This window comes from Hyperolius riggenbachi, chromosome 6 (genome assembly GCF_040937935.1).
Source record: "Hyperolius riggenbachi isolate aHypRig1 chromosome 6, aHypRig1.pri, whole genome shotgun sequence".
NCBI lineage: Eukaryota > Metazoa > Chordata > Amphibia > Anura > Hyperoliidae > Hyperolius > Hyperolius riggenbachi.
The window spans coordinates 319,364,664-319,378,778 of record NC_090651.1 but is presented as its reverse complement, the minus strand read 5'-3'; positions in this window follow the sequence as shown (position 1 = coordinate 319,378,778).

The window sequence follows — 14,115 nt, the reverse complement described above, 5'->3', positions numbered from 1 at the left end:
AGTAGTGGTAGGTGTAGCTGTAGTAAAATGTCAGTAATATTTACTGATATTTTATTATCGGAATTACCACTGTAAAATAGTAGAATATCTGTGTAACGATCGGTGTCAGCACACAGAGAGAATCTGATTATTGGTGATCTGCAGTATCACCAAGAATACAGATATATACATGATTATTGATGATCTGCAGAATCACCGATAATCCAAGTATAACTAACCTCTGGACACCTATATAGTGTGAGTGTTAGGTGCAACAGTAATGACTTTGAGTTGGACCACCCGAGGAGCAGGTCGTCTTTGGCAGTATGATCGATACCGCCTTCTGGGAAGTGTGAAAACTTTCCAGCAGCCTGATACCTCCAAAGGGGTGGAGCCCCAGGCTGAAAGTAGGAAGGACCTGTGAGTGAGTGACACCTGAAAGGTGGATGTCACTAGCAGGTCTGAAGACTATCTCTAAATGGAGGAAGATAGCTCTCAAGGTTGGGCAAGCCAGGTCGGCAACACACGGACAGACAAGGTACAGAGACAGAAGGCTGATTCGGTATCCAAAGGCAGGCAGGGTTGGCAACAGATAATCAGATATGCGTAGGTACCGAATCAGAAAGCAGAGGGATAGTCAGAAATGCAATAGGTCATAACAGATATCAAAACAATGCCTAGTCTTGGGTGTGAGGTCTGTGGTCTCCACACCCTGGAACTAGTCTGGAGTATAATATGATGGAACACAGTATCCCTAGTCTTGGGTGTGAGGTCCGTGGTCTCGACACCCTGGAACTAGTCTGGAGTATAACACAATGATAACACAGAGTCCCTAATCTTGGGTGTGAGGTCCGTGGTCTCGACACCCTGGAACTAGTCTGAAGTATAACAGAATGATAACACAGAGACCCTAATCTTGGGTGTGAGGTCCGTGGTCTCTACACCCTGGAACTAGTCTGAAGTATAACAGAATGATAACACAGAGTCCCTAATCTTGGGTGTGAGGTCCGTGGTCTCGACACCCTGAAACTAGTCTGAAGTACAACACAATGATACACAGAAGTAATCTGGCTCAGTGTGAATTCCCAGGTCCTCCTGGTTCTAACACACTGTAGGATCTGACTAAGGTCTGAGTGCTTTCACGTAAGTGTTCGCAACGGCAGACATCCTGAGACTGACCAGCAGTAACTATATATAGAGCGGCGCTCTCCGGCGCCACCCATCAGTGATCAACCAATAGTTACTTGCTCTGAGGTCAGCTGACCAACCTGGTCAGCTGATCCCTCCTTGGTTGTCATAAAGGTTCTGCCTTTCAGCGCGCGCGCGCGTATTCCTCAATCTGTGTGAACTAACAGACCCAGCCACACCAGACGCACGCTGCTGCGTGCAAACCGCCGCGCTGGACGCGGAATCAGCCGCCTTGCTGTCAGCACACGTTCTATTACAATCTGTTAATGTTACCAATATTCTACTATTGGCTATTCCCAGACGCCCGAATAGCACCTTTATTATCCGTACGCATGATAAGAGACTCTCCTCAGGATCCACGCATGGAATGGTGCACGTTTGTTCCACTCAGCTACTTCATATAGCGACACAAACATAGTTGAGAAGAAAGCTGCAAATAGGAATGTGAGGAAGGGGCATTCCAATGCCATTTCCAGAAACTGCTCTTGTTCTTTGTCATTACCTTCATGGCCACCAGCTCTTGTATTTGGCAGTGTGTGGCAAGGACAATCCGTGTGACACAACGGACAGGTCAGGTGACAATTGTTGGTGGGTAAAAGACAGAGCTGTATAGAAAGGACTCCCTCAAACTCTACAAACTGCTGGGAATTCAGATCACTTACCGTCCCAAAGCCAGCTTAGCCATCTTTTTATGGAAGCTGAAGCCTCTGATCTCAGTCTTGAGCTCTGTACACACGCTTGACCACCATTTTAGGTAATGAAAATCAGGAATTAATTAAAAAAATTATCCTAACGACGGTAAGACAGTGATTATGGTCCATGTAGACTCATCCATCCTGGTGGGTTGTTTTGAATGATAACTCGTGTTGGTTGTACGTACTGAATGATGACAATTGAACGCTCCATACAAACTACGTGTGCCAAATTTCGCTCTTCTGGGTTCTCATTTTCACATTTCTTTTGATTATCCAATTGTTGGACAGTCATTGCGCTGTACTTTAATTCTACTGTGCTGCAACGTCGCTCACTCATTGCACACTGTCAGGGATCACACTTTTATTTTTACAACGATGATTGAGCTTCAGCAGTGATGACCGTAATCAGCGAATTACAATTACGCAACATTTTGCATACATTTTTGCATTTACGCTTATACGTAATTACGATTTGTAAAATTAATTGATTTTGTATAGTGATTTGTAATTTTGCATAACATTTCGCATCATTTTCACGTAATTTCGTGCCGACTTTGGCAGTGAATAGCAAAGCCCCCGTACATAATAGTAACACCAAAATTGCTAAATATGTTAAGGAGAATAGTGGGTACAAGTCAAACATTTTCCCAAAAAGACCTTGTTGTGTTTGAGAAAATCCATTTTAAAAATGCAAAGAAAAAATGTTTTTTAACTACTTGACAACTGCCCCACGCCAATTGGCGTGGCCGCGGCGTTAGCCCCAGGACCGCCTAACGCCAATTGGCGTCAAGTCCTGGGGCTCTAATTTGCATGCGATCGTGCGCACGCTGCGCGCGCATCTAATGCTCGGGGGGCGGAGCTCCGCCCCCTCTTCAGTCGCCGAGCAGCTATTGCCGCTCGGGAGACTGTTAGACGGCGAGATCGCCGTCTACTTACACAGCGCAGCGTTGCGATCAGCAGCAGCGCTGCACTGGGGACAGCCGTGTGACACAGCTGTCCCCCTGGGGACAAGAGAGCGATTGGCAGTGATAGGCTGGCTGGGGGAGGGAGGGAGGCTGGCTGGGGGAGGAAGAGGAAAGGGTTTTCTTTTTTAAAAAGAGCGAACATAAATATTTATTTTAAAAAAATAAGCAACTGGGGGGCAATCAGACCCCACCAATAGAGAGCTTTAAACAATACCAGTTGCCTGGCTGTCCTGCTAATCTTTCATGCATCGGTAGTGCCTGAATCACACCTGAAACAAGCATGCAGCAAATCCAGTCAAACTTTAGTCAAACATCTGATCTGCATGCTTGTTCAGGGTCTATGACTAAAGGTATTAGAGGCAAAGGATCAGCAGGACAGCCAGGCAATCTTCATTATTAAAAAATAAAATACACATAAAATTGATAGAAATTACTTCCTGACTTATTTAAGGTCTTTTGCTTTAAAGTAAATACAGTCTAAAGTTATCTACACTGTTACATAGTTACATAGTTACATAGTTATTTTGGTTGAAAAAAGACATACGTCCATCGAGTTCAACCAGTATAAAGTACAACACCAGCCTGCTCCCTCACATATCCCTGTTGATCCAGAGGAAGGCGAAAAAACCCTTACAAGGCATGGTCCAATTAGCCCCTAAAGGGAAAAATTCCTTCCCGACTCCAGATGGCAATCAGATAAAATCCCTGGATCAACATCATTAGGCATTACCTAGTAATTGTAGCCATGGATGTCTTTCAACGCAAGGAAAGCATCTAAGCCCCCTTTAAATGCAGGTATAGAGTTTGCCATAACGACTTCCTGTGGCAATGCATTCCACATCTTAATCACTCTTACTGTAAAGAACCCTTTCCTAAATAAATGGCTAAAACATTTTTCCTCCATGCGCAGATCATGTCCTCTAGTCCTTTGAGAAGGCCTAGGGACAAAAAGCTCATCCGCCAAGGTATTATATTGCCCTCTGATGTATTTATACATGTTAATTAGATCCCCTCTAAGGCGTCTTTTCTCTAGACTAAATAAACCCAGTTTATCTAACCTTTCTCGATAAGTGAGACCTTCCATCCCACGCATCAATTTTGTTGCTCGTCTCTGCACCTGCTCTAAAACTGCAATATCTTTTTTGTAATGTGGTGCCCAGAACTGAATTCCATATTCCAGATGTGGCCTTACTAGAGAGTTAAACAGGGGCAATATTATGCTAGCATCTCGAGTTTTTATTTCCCTTTTAATGCATCCCAAAATTTTGTTAGCTTTAGCTGCAGCTGCTTGGCATTGAGTACGATTATTTAACTTGTTGTCAATGAGTACTCCTAAGTCCTTCTCCAAGTTTGATGTCCCCAACTGTATCCCATTTATTTTGTATGGTGCTAGACCATTAGTACGTCCAAAATGCATGACCTTACATTTGTCAACATTGAATTTCATCTGCCATGTATGTGCCCATATAGCCATCCTATCCAGATCCTGTTGCAATATGACACTATCTTCCTGAGAGTTAATGATTCTGCACAATTTTGTATCATCTGCAAAAATAGCAACATTGCTCACTACTGCATCTACTAGGTCATTAATAAATAAATTGAAGAGCACTGGACCCAGAACAGACCCCTGTGGGACCCCACTGCTAACAGTCTCCCATTTTGAGTATGATCCATTGACCACAACTCTTTGTTTTCTGTCCATTAGCCAGTTCCCTATCCATGAACACAGACTCTTCCCCAGTCCTTGCATCCTCAACTTTTGCACCAGACTTTTGTGGGGAACAGTGTCGAAGGCCTTTGCAAAGTCCAAGTATATCACATCTACAGCATTCCCAATATCCATATTAGCATTCACTACCTCATAAAAGCTGAGCATGTTAGTCAAACAGGACCTGTCTTTAGTAAACCCATGTTGATGCTGAGAAATAAGATTATTTTCTACTATGAAGTCATGTATAGTATCTCTTAGTAACCCCTCAAATAGTTTGCATACAACTGATGTTAAACTTACAGGTCTATAATTTCCTGGATCAGATTTTTTGCCCTTCTTAAATAATGGGAAAACGTGGGCTGTACGCCAATCCACTGGGACTCTGCCAGTTGCAAGAGAGTCACAAAAGATAAGATAAAGGGGTTTATCTATAACTGAACTTAATTCCCTTAGGACCCGAGGATGCATGCCATCCGGGCCAGGTGCCTTGTCTATTTTTAATTTATTTAGTCTTGCCTTCACTTCTTCCTGCGTTAAGTATTTAATATTACAGTTAGAAGATTGAGACTCTTCCGCCTCTGTAGTTTGCAACAGTGCTGTTTCTTTTGTGAAGACAGAAGCAAAGAAAGCATTTAATAACTCTGCCTTACCTTGGTCATCCACCATTGAGTTCCCATCCTTATCCTTTAGGAGTCCTATACAGTCAACCTTTCTTTTTTTAGAGTTAATGTACTTGTAAAACTTTTTTGGGTTAGATTTGATATCCTTAGCGATTTGTTTTTCAGCTTCAATCTTTGCCTGCCTAATTTCTTTTTTACAATTTTTATTGCACTCCTTATAATTGCTTAGTGCAGCCTCTGTCCCCTCCTGTTTTAAGACCTTATAGGCATTCTTTTTCCTCTTCATTTTATCTTTAACCTTTCTATTCATCCATAGAGGCCTTTTTTTTATTCCTAGACATTTTGTTTCCATATGGGATATACATACTACAGTATTGATTGAGTATAAGTTTAAAAGCTTGCCATTTCCCTTCAGTGTCTTCCCCTTGTAGTACATTATCCCAGTTCACCAAACTTAGTGCCTGCCTAATTTGAGTGAACTTTGCTTTTCTAAAGTTCATAGTTTTAGTGGTCCCGCTGCCCCGTGGCCTATCAGTCACCAGCTCAAACGTTATCATGTTGTGATCACTATTTCCCAAATGTTCTTGAACCTGCACATTTGATACATTATCTGGTCTATTAGAAATGATCAGATCCAGTAACGCATTCCCCCTAGTTGGTTCAGTTACCATTTGAGTCAAGTAATTGTCCTGTAGTGCTGCCAGAAATCTGCTGCTTTTACCAGAATGGGTAGCCTCAATACTCCAGTCAATGTCTGGAAAGTTGAAGTCGCCCATAATTATGACCTCATTTTTACCTGCAGCTTTTTCAATCTGCAGTAGTAATCGCAGTTCTGCAGCTTCATTAATAAGAGGTGGCCTGTAGCATACCCCAATAAGCAATTGGCAACTTTTATTTCCACCATGAATATTTACCCAAACGGACTCCACATCTTCGCAATCTTCCTCCATCTCATTGTTGAGGACAGCTGTAAGAGAATTCTTAACAAAGAGACAAACCCCTCCACCTTTTTTCCCTGTTCTATCCCTCCTAAACACATTGTATCCTTTTAAATTAGCTATCCAGTCATGGCTTTCATCCATCCATGTCTCGGTTATTCCCACAATGTCATAGCCTTTGTCATTCAGAATGAACTCTAGTTCGTCTATTTTATTTGCAAGGCTCCGAGCATTGGTTACCATGCACTTTGTATTTTTACCACCACATTTACCAATTTTGTTTACATGAAATTGGCTACTTGAATTTTTACCAACCTCCTTAATCTTTACACTGTCCCCACCCCCCTCTCCACCCTCCATAATGATAGGTTCCCACTGTCTTTTTACCTCATCTTGTCTATGTATTGAGACTTTATCCTCCCGCCTCCCCCCAGATCTGTTATCCTTCCTCTTACACTTCCTCTTATAAAATGGCCATTATAAATATTGGTCTTTGCAATACAGGAACTTGTAGCCTCATTGTGTTTCCTGGAATGCTGATGTACTGTATGTACTGTATGTAAAATGCCTTTTAAGCCACCAGCGAGAGATATTGCTGTGCATATAGCTGTGCATATTGCTGTGCATATAGCAATATCGCTTGCTGTTGGCTTAGAAGGTTTTTTTGTGTTTCTTTCTCCGCCCCGGCTTGTGGTTTTTATGAGGGAACTGAGGTGGAAGAGGCTGAGTGGACCAAAGTGCTGGATATTACATGCTCTGTGTAATATTACCGCTGTTTAGAAAATCAACCCCATTATTTTTACCACAATTTATATTTTTGATCAAATAAATCTAATATCCAGCACTTTGGTCCAGTCAGCCTCTTCCACCTCAGGTCCCTCATAAAAACCACAAGCTGGGTAGGAGAAAGGAAAAAAAAGTACACACAAAAAACCTTGCAACAAATCAACCAAACACATACCATTTCAGACTCCATCCCTGTACAACTCTCCCACTTCCTTATATCTACATATCTTTGATCCAATTTCTTAACTAGAGCCCGATCTACTTTTATACTGTTCACCCCATTCATCCATGCTTCCCATTGGTGGAAGCTTACCCCTTTGGGGATTGGGTAACGTATTGCCCCCCCCCCCCCCCCCTGGTCTACACCTGACCTGTACAACCTGTCAGCATATTTATATTTAGAACCTACCATACAGCCCTCTAATCATCTCCTCAATTTGAAAACCACAATCGATTTCTCCAGTCAACTGTAATACAAAATAGTCCCTACATAAGCGATAGATTCTGAGGAACCGCCGCATGGTAGGTTCATTCCACCACATGGTGTGTGGCCACTCCCCATACAGCCCTCCACCCTTCTCCTCAATCTGAAGACCATAAACAATTTCTCTGATCATCGGAAACAGTGGCCCATATGCAATTCACTTTATCTCCTAAGAGATCATTGTCATATTCTCTTTAAAATAACTTTTAAGCTTTTTACAATTGAAAAAGTGCCCAAAAATTGGTGTAAAAAGTACTATAAAAATATTTTGGGGATTTTCTTGCTTGCTGGAGGTTTAAAGGGCATTTTATAACAAGGTGTGAAAATATCACCCAGGAGAAAACTCAGGAGAAAAGGTGAATTGCATTTGGGCCCGTGCCTCAACTTTTACTGCAATGACCCATTAGGAGAATACATGTCCTTGAGTATTTGTCAGTTGGACTATTACACCCATATGCCACTTCCTGCCAACAGACAACAAAGTTCTTGCGGTATAACTTATCTGTAGCTACAGTGCATGTATAGGTGAGATTTGTGTGTGGAGATAAATTGTCATTCTAAAAATTCAATTGGCTTCATTCAATTTACTTTTCTCCTAAAGGGGCCCATACACCTAACGATTTTCCCGCCAATATACAGCCGATCCGATCACAGTGATCGAATCGGCTGTGAAATCGCAGAAATCTGTCCGAAATCGATTGTTCCCGTCGATCCGTCCGTGCAGAAGATTTTTCTCGATCGCCGGCGGGTCGGGAGTGCGTCGATAGCGGCGTTCAAATGCCCGACGGCCGACGCAATACAGCGGGTATACATTACCTGTTCCGGCAGGCGCGAGTCCCTCAGTCTCTGCTGTCTTCTTCGCTCTGGTCTGGTCTGGTCTCCGGGGCCAGCATGCTTCACTTCCTCCTGTCCCGGCAGTAAGTTTAAACAGTAGAGGGCGCTCTACTGTTTAAACTTCCTGCTGGGTCAGGAGGAAGTGAAGCATGCCGGACCCGCGGAGACCAGACCAGAGCGGAGAAGACAGCAGAGACCTGGGCAGTCGCGCCGGCGGAGCAGGTAATGTATGCGGGGTGGGGGGGGGGGAGCGGCAGCACCAACACAGATTGTGAACGGTTTCAGGCTGAAATCGGTTCATAATCTGTTTGCAGTAAAGATGGCCATACGATCCCTCTCTGATCAGATTCGATCAGAGAGGGATCTATCTGTTGGTCGAATCTGAGCGCAAATCGACCAGTGTATGGCCACCTTAAGTGTTCTCCCAGGAGATATTTTTTTCATTTTCTGTTTAAAATAACTTTTCAGCACTCTGAAAGTACCATAAAGTAGATGAAAATTGACAAAATTATTCTTATTGTTTTTTTTGCTTGCTAGTTTAAAATGTATTTTGATAAGGTATCAACTAGGAAAAAACAGCAGAAAAAGTAAATTGAACAAGGGCCAATAACATTGTCTAGTTACCAACTATTAACTTTGCTGCCGCCTATGAAAACAGTGATGATTGAGGAGATGATAATTATTTACTGTATGGCGCAGATAATACATATACCCCAGGAAGAACTTCAAAAGGGTAGTAAGGGTGCTTCCTCTTTTTAACCCTTTAGCAGTCAATTTATTTAGAGGCGTGCAAGTGCTCCAGGCCAATTTATTTTAGCGTTTTTTGTTGTTGTTACATTTCCATGCTTCTAATGAGTAATACTGTAATGTGTATTTATGGCCACTTGTCACTAGGGGGAAGTGTGAGACAATAATGAAGACGTCTATCAGAAAATATATATAATAAGAGAGAGATCAAAGCATTCCAAGAATTTACAGCACAATGAGTTCTGCCGACTGAGGTCAAAAGCAGCACACTTATCTCATACTAGATAACTCTATTGAAGTTGCTAATAGGTTAAAAGTAAATTCATAACTACAGGCTTTCAGTTTTCATAACTGATGAATCGTGGATAAAGAAAACCAAGTATGAACAATTTAGATATTTTAAAGCATGTAAAAGGTTACAATGAAAATATGAAACACTGTTATATGGCCCTGGCAATATTTACAGCTTTACATCTTCCTCTTTGGCATGGTCTGTGGTGTCATTGGTGACATCGCCAGTCTCGGGTGTCACTGGTATAGTCTCAGCAGCATTCATATATATGCAGAGTATGATTTTATCAGTGGCCTTGGTGTCTCTATGTGATCTTCTTAGGTGATAATTGGGTTATCATACGTGATGCTAGCAAGCCAACCCCACCATTGCCACATAACACCAATCTATTGCTCACTACACTGGCTACCTATAAAATGGAGAATCCTTGACAAAATTGACTTGCTAACATTCAAATCCTTACATGACCCAGGCCCAGGATACCTGAAAGATTTGTTGCAACTACGTCACACCACCCACAACCTCAGATTAAAAAGGATCCAATAACTTGACCACCACCAGAGTTCAACTAAAAACCTTTCCAGCTAGAGCTTTCTTTCATGCTGCCCCTACGCTGTGGATTGCCTTGCTAAATTTCATCAAGATAGCTCCAACTCTTGACATGTTTAAATCAAAACAATAGCCACCTGTTTAGTTTGGCATTTATGATCACATAGCTTCTTACCCTGTACACATCACTATGTACTGATCTGAGACAAGCTTACGCGCTTTGGGTCCTACAGGAGAAAAGTGCTTTACAAATCCTTTGTTGTTGATGTTAATGTTTCTTGGTCAGAATCAGAATCCGAATCCGAATCAACTTTATTCGCCAAATGCGGCAGACGCCGCACCCGGAATTATTTGTGGACGCATGGCTGTTTAAAGCAAAGTACAGGTAGTGCAAATTAATCACATTAACATGGTACAGAGTAATAGCTACAGAGCAACAAAAACAACAACTTGACTAACGATAGCAATAACACATAGTACAATTAGGCAAGTCCATTGTGCAAAGCAAATATATGATATGTAGCATACAGTGCAATGCTGCCAGCAGGGGACAGCGTACTTACAGACTCTTGTCCATTGGGGCAGCTAAGGGGGATTACAGAATGTCATTTGGTAGAGTGCCTCGAGTTGAGCAGGAGGACCGCTTGGGGGAAGAAGGTGTTTCTACGCCTGGTGGTTTTGGTGCGAATGGTCCTATAGCGGCGACCTAAGGTCTGTGTTTAGTTGGGGAGCTACGACTAAAGACCCGGTTGGGTCAGAAACGTGTCAGCTTGCATGCTGCCTTATGTTGCTACTTTTCTGTGATGATTTCAATAAGATTTATGCTTTTAATCCATGGAAGGAGTGCAGAGGACTTTTTGGAACTTTAGTTGGGGAGTTCTTAGCTGTTGTGTCTTAGGCAGATGCTACAATATCATAGGTGTCCTTCCTCTTTCTGAATGTTGCTGGTGTCCATTTGTTAGATTTTGCTTTGGTGGTAGCAGGAATTACATAGATTGAATTTCTCTTCCTGGGTGTGGCTAATGTGTCTCAAGCAGAGTGGTCCTTGGTGGAAGCAGTGATGATCTACGTGGCATACCTCTTCTTGGAGGTAGGTGAGGAGGCAGGTGATAAAAAATGTTTAGTGGTCACCTCTTTGGCTTGGATGACATAAGTATTGTTCCTCTTCAAAGTGGCATTTGGCTTGTCTTTAGCAGTGCTCTCTTTATTGGAGGTTTGCACATCATAGGTGGTGTTTTTCATCTATTGGACATTGGATTTTACGCCCGTTATTAATGATCCTCGCATGTAACCATGGTTTTGCCGCCTTCCAGTTTAGCACTGACCTTACGTAGTCTCTGTTTAAGGGGTGGCTTCAGTTATTGATGTTAATTCAGCGACTGCTGATACTTGTGATGCATTTGTTGTTCCATAGCTGGTTTGCTTTTTCTTTTTTGGCAGTTTACAGGCTTGGGCCCGTGTACCTGCCTACATCTCCCAAACAGTCAGCACTAACTTTGCCAGGATTTTGTTTTTCATCTGTTCTTTTGTCGGCCACACATGGAAATCTTCCAAGCCTAGCACCACCTTCTTCACCCTCTCCGACTGTCTGCTGGTCCTTGTGGCAGAGGGTGCTATCTTGTCTTTTATGGGGCTCCAGTCCACCAGGCTCCTCCTTGTTTTCATGGGTTGAGCATGGCTGTGCATTAATTATCTCCAAAGGGTCTAGCTTGTGCTGACTCTCCGCGCCACAGTGTCCAGGCTTATTCAGGATGCCAGAGTGGTATTGTCTAGTGGGACTCAGCTGAAAATTAATCCTTTTTCTCCATTGAAGTGGACCCAAACTCTTGCACAGAACAGAAGGGAAACCTATAGAAATGCACCCTGTATGTATTTAGAGAGTTTAGCCTGTCTAATTCCCCCTCATCTGTGACTAATAACCACTGTAATCTGATCTCTCAGCTGTGTCAGCTCAGGGATCTCCTCTGCCACAACTGAGAGCTAACTAGTAAACACAGGTTGTTAACAATATGTCTGCTTCCATGAAAGCAAGAAGTAAACACACTGAAGATGTATTGCAGGATTTGTATCAGCTGTGACAAGAAGTGTTTTTGTTTAACCTCCTTGCCGGTTATCCCGAGCTCAGCTCGGGGTAACCTGCGTAGGAGGATCTCTCAGGCCCCGCTGGGCCGATTTTCAAATTTTTTTTCCTTACACGCAGCTAGCACTTTGCTAGCCGCATGTGGTACGCGATCGCCGCCGCTACCTGCCGATTTGCCGCTACCCGCCACGCTGAGCCGCCCCCCCCCCCCCCAGACCCCTGCGCAGCCTGGCCAATCAGTGCCAGGCAGCGCTGAGGGGTGGATCGGGATTCCCTCTGACGTTCCGACGTCGGTGAAGTCCTCCCGCCCCGTCGCCATGGCGACCGGGGAAGCCCAGCAGGAAATCCCGTTCTGTACGGGATTTCCTGCTTGCTCTGATCGCCGGAGGCGATCGGAGTGGGTGGGGGGATGCCGCTGCTCAGCGGCTATCATGTAGCGAGGCCTGGGTTCGCTACATGATTTAAAACATTTTTTTTTTTTAAAAGTGCTCTGCTGCCTCCTTGCCGCGGGAATTGGACCGGCAAGGGGGTTAAAGGTTATTATACTGTTGCGTATAGTAGAGAGGATGTTCTGAGTTCAGGTCCACTTTAACTAACTGCTGAAGGTGGTGCGAGGTAGTGTAATATACCAATTCTAATGCAGTGTATTACGGCGCAGGAGCAGGAGCGAGAAACGTCCTACATGCTCATAAATAACTATCTTAGCTATCAATATTGTCTTTATTAGAAATGATATTGCATTCTGGGCGGTGGAATGAGCGGCACAATGGGTTGCTGACACGATGTTGGCTTTATTATTTTCTTTGTTTCTACTAAAACAATACTTACATAATTCAAATTTCACATGCGTTGGTTAATTATAGTTTTTATTTCGATTTGCCCCGCCCGAACTCCCAGCATCTGAGGAGGACAAACTGAAGGTCTGGAACCAGATGCTCTGATCTGTCCCTTTCCAGATTTGAATAGGGATAAAAGGCAGTTATGGGTGTTATGCATCTCACTTCAAATTCCCTTTAAATTTAAAGGGAACTTGAAGTGAGATGCATATGGAAGCTGACATATTTAAAAGCTTTTTAAATAATACCAGTTGCATGGCTGTCATTCTGAGCTTTCTGGCATCAGTATTTTGTGAATCCCGCACCTGAAACTAGCATAGGACTACTCCAATTAGATTTCAGCCACCAGCTGATCTGCATGCTTGTTCAGGGTCTAACTCTCCGATGGGCTGATTGCAGAGAGATCTGTTGGTTGCCTATACACTGCAGGTCGATTCCTGGTTGATTTCAGCATGAAATCTCTCGGGGATCGACCTTGTAATGCCACCTCCGCCTCTGTCTCTCCAAATGCTAATGTGTCCCCCCCCCCCCCTCCCCCGCTATTGCATGTTTCCATTTGATCGACAACCACATGGACTCAAGATTTCCAGCATGCTCAATTGATGCATTAGACCATTTTGAGCCTGAAATCAGCCGAATCATCGATCAGGCATGCTTGTTTGTTGCAGCACCGATTTTTATATCCAAACAGATTTTCGATTGGGCCGCAATATAGCTAGATGTATGACTAGCTTAAAGGACATCCAAGGCGAAAAAAAAAGAGATAAACAATTGTATCTGTCCACTTTTTCAGGCAGAGAAAGAAATAAAGGAACATAGCCTAGTTATTTGTGTACTAGGCACTGTACATACACATGTCTATCTCATAGCTCTCAACTGTCCCTCTTTTGGAGGGACAGTCCCTCCTTGGGAGCCCTGTCCCTCTGTCCCGCTTTCCTCCTCATTTGTCCCTCTTTCAGGACTTTGTCCCTCTTTCTATGTAAATATATATATTTCTCTACTAAAAAAATGTGTTTGATTGACTCTAAACTTTATTCCCATCCTTTAAATTGATATATTACTAATTTTAAAATGTTAATATGAAGGAAAAATAACCAGGATAGAAAGGACCAGTGTGGTTTGAATTATAAAACACCATATTTTTCTCATAAAATCTTTATGGTATGCATGACTAGGGGTGTGATGGGGCGTGATCAGGGGTGTGGCAAGGGTGTGGCTTAAGTGTCCCTCTTTCTAATCTCAAAAGGTTGGGAGGTATGCTATCTCATCATGTCACATGTCACCTCGGGAGTCCTTTAAAGTGCAACTGAAGTGAGAGGGATATGGAGGCTGACATATTTATTGCCTTTTTAGAAAATACCAGTTGCCTGGCTGTCCTGCTGATCCTCTGCCTCCAATACTTTCAAGG